This window comes from Equus quagga, chromosome 10 (assembly GCF_021613505.1).
Source record: "Equus quagga isolate Etosha38 chromosome 10, UCLA_HA_Equagga_1.0, whole genome shotgun sequence".
Classification (NCBI taxonomy): Eukaryota; Metazoa; Chordata; class Mammalia; order Perissodactyla; family Equidae; genus Equus; species Equus quagga.
In genome coordinates this window covers 85,976,568-85,980,312 of record NC_060276.1, presented here as the reverse complement: position 1 = coordinate 85,980,312, position 3,745 = coordinate 85,976,568, and the positions used below count along the sequence as shown (strand labels likewise).

At 41.0% G+C, this 3,745-nt stretch overlaps 1 pseudogene; it reads left to right on the top strand.

Moving 5' to 3' along the window:
- Positions 1-2,867: 2,867 nt before the first annotated feature.
- On the top strand, positions 2,868-3,430 carry LOC124245493 (glutathione S-transferase Mu 1-like; annotated as a pseudogene).
- The last annotated feature ends 315 nt before the right edge of the window (positions 3,431-3,745 follow it).

Here is a 3,745-nt window from a genome sequence, read left to right as displayed (position 1 = left end):
TAAGTAGTGTTGTCCACAAATCTCTTTCTTTTGACTATGATTTTGAAAGATAGTTTAGCTGGATACAGCTATTTTTCTCTCAGCTCCCCACTGTCTTCCTCATCTTTTGAATAAGGAGTGTGATGCCAGTCTGTCTTGAATCTGCCAGTTTTTTTCCCAGATAGTTTTTAGGATATTCTCTTGGTCTTTGGCGTACAGAAGTTTCACTATGATGTGTCTGATATGTTTTTGGGTGTCTTTTTATTTATTCAACTTGAGATTTAGTACGATTCTCAATGTTATTATCTGTCCAAACATTCTCTCTCTTCTAAGCTCTGTGTCCTCCTCTTTTGGAATTTCTACTAGAGACATGGTGAACATTCTTATTCTATTCTCCAGGTCTCTTAACTGTGCTTTTACATATTTCATTTTCTTTTCATTTGTACTCCATTTTGGGTAATTTTTTGTACCACTCTTCTAGTTCAGCATTACTCTTTTCAAATGTGTATAGATGTAGTTTAGCATATCCATTGAGTTGGTAATTTCAAAAGCTAAATTTTTTTAATTTCTGAAAGTTTTCTTTCACTGGTTTTCAAATCTTTGTGCTTGTTTGGTTGATAATAGTGTTCCCCTCCTTATGTTTTTAATTTCTTATTTTATTTCTTTAACTAATTTAATATTCCTAGACAGTATATATGAAATTCCATTATATGAAGTTAAAAAGAATACTGTTCTTCATGTTTTTTATACTGGTTCTCACTCATGTACTGTTTTCGTGTATTGATTGTAACTTTTTCATTGTGAGATCTTGGTTGGTGGAAGGAGAGAGAATATCTGTGTGTAGAAATACTATGCGGCTCATTTTGAGGATGAATCCCTTCAGAGAGGTCTTGCATTTTCTCTTCTAGATCTCTTGCTGTGTAGTCAACCCAAGATCACTTTTCCACTTTTATACTGATCTCTTGGGAGTTACTTGGTTCACCCAGTGTATTAGTCAGAATAAGATAGAGTATCTTATTTATTAGTGTGGCATATCACTAAATGGGATCTAATCACCAGATTTCCAATGTGTGTGTGTGTGTGATGGGGGCAGTTTCCCCAACACCAAGCAATTCTCCAGACACCAGCGAGGTGTCTTATAATTCAACTCAATTCTGACGCCATTTTCGGGGAGAGAGTGTCAGATTCCATAGTTTAAGGGTTCAGTCCCTCAAGACTGCCCCCCCCACACACACACTTCAGATGCCAATCACAAGCCCAGGTTATCATCAATTGGCTAAATCAGAGGTTCCCATGACCTCCTCCTTGGGCTTGATTAATTTGCTAGAGCAGCTCACAGAACTCAGAGAAACATTTCACTTATTAGATGACCGGTTTATTATAAAAGGATATAACTCAAGAACAACCAAATGGAAGAGATGCACAGGGCAAAGTGTGGGGAAAGGGCACAGAGCTTCCATGCCCTCTCCAGGTGCTGCTCTCTCCAATCTCCTGGTGTTTCTCAATCCGAAAGTGCTCTAACCCTGTCCTTTTGGGTGTTTATGGAGGCTTCACTACATAGGCATGTTTGACTAAACTTTCAACCACTGAGGTTTGAACTTAATTCTCCAGGCTCTCTCCCCTCCCTGGAAATCAAGGGAGTTAGACTAAAAATCCCAACCCTCTAATCTCATGATTTGTTCCTCTGGTGACCAGCCCCCATTCTGAGGTGCTTTCCAAAAGTCACCTGATTAACATAAAAAAAGACACCTTTATTGTTTTCATCACAAGAAATTCCAAGAGTTTTAGGAACTCTGTGCCAGAACCCAGGGTGAAGACCAAATATATATTTCTTACTATAAATCACAATATCACAGTCACATTAATATGTTTTCTGATAATGAGTTATTGCATTTCTAGGATAAATTCTACTTGATTGAACTTCCTGGATAAACCTTAGATGTTTTCGTTTTGTTTTGTCTTTAGTACACTGCTGGATTTTATTTCATCAGATATGTAAGATTTCTTTTTCTTATACTTTCCTTCATAAATTGTGTGTGAGTGTGTACGTGTGTGTGTATGTAGGGGGAGAGAGAGAGAGAGAGACAGAGATCCTGAAATCTCTGTGGATTAAGACAACAAATGTTTGCTTCTTGCTCATACAAAATTGGCTTCAGGCATCTCTTCAGAGCAACTCTCCCTAAGCCATGACTCAGGGGGATCTGGGCGGTTTCCATTTTATGGTGTTGTCGTGGCTTCTAGATCTCTAAAGCAGAAGAAAGAGCTCAAAGATGGTGAACGAGCTTTTGATTTCCTTAGTCCAGAAGTGACCATGGACAAAAACTAGTCACATGGCCCTCTCTAGCTACAAGGGGCCTGAGAAGTACAGTCTTTCAGGTGCTCAGAAAGGAAAGAACCGTATGTTGGAGAGCACGAGTAATGTCTGCCACTCAGGTAGTGTAAATTTGAACCCTATGAGAGCAGCCTACAGTTTTAAATTCTTAAGGGAGACTGTTTTCCCACCCACATCTCAGACTCAGATATTAACCTTTGCTGGAGGATTTATATTCTGTCTACACTTCCAAAAAGAGTAGAGAGTTTAAGCCCATGGTTTGTTCAGGAGTCTTAATTCCATATCTTTGCCTCACAAGGGCCCAAGACCTTGGTGCCTCTCCAAGTGGTTATTAATATGCAAGTCTTTTATTTGCTGATGTAGGTAATGCTCTTAGGGTAGCCAAAGCACTAGTATCTGTTTATTTAGTAGATTTCCTTTTGATTTTTGACGCCTAGGGATTCCTTCCTTCCTTCCTATAACTTTTTATTCTAATTTCAAACTTAAAGAAAAATTGCAAGGATGAAGTTCCAGCCCAGCTCTTCAGAGGCCATCCCTTGAGTTCACAGAAAGCTGAACCGTGGCCGTAATCTTGGGTTACTGGGACATCCATGGGCTGGCTCATATAGTGCACCTGTTTCTGGAATACACAGACTCAAACTATGAGGAAAAGAACTACATGATGAGGGATACTCCTGCCTATGACAGAAGCCAGTGGCTAAAAGAAAAATTCAAGCTGGGCCTGGACTTTCCCAATCTTCCTTACTTAATTCATGAGGCTCACAAGATCACCTAGAGCAATGCCATCCTTCACTACATTGCTTGAAGCACAACCTACAAGGGGGGACAGAAGAAGGAAAGATTCATGTGGACATTTTGGAGAACTAGGTTATACACATCCCCAGTCAGCTGGCCAGTGTCTCCTACAGCCCTGATTTCGAGACACTGAAGCCTGAGTGCTTGGATGGGCTCCCTGAAAATATGAAGCTCTTTTCACAGTTTCTGGGGAAAAGGCCATGGTTTGCATGGGACAAGATCACCTTTGTGGATTTCCTCACTTATGACATCCTTGATCTGCACCGTATATTTGAGCCTGAGTGCCTGAATGCATTTCCAAATGTGAGAGACTTCATCACCTGATTAGAGGGCCTGAAGAAGTTATCTGCCTACGTTAAGTGCAGCCGCCTCTTCCCTCGATCTGTGTACATAATGATTGCCATGTGGGGTAACAAGGAGGGCCCTGTAAGGCCGGCAGATAAGAGTGAGGAGCCAGTGCTGCACCTGCTCTGCGGGGGCCCTAGAGAAAAGCTAGACTTCCTCGCACCCCCAGAATCACCCCTCTTCTTCATTTCTCCTCCTTTTCTTTCCATTCTTCCCTCCTCAAGCCTTGTTAGGCTCCCTTATTTCCCCCAATCCCTGTTCATCTAGGCTTTTTAAAGCTCTACAGCACCCCAC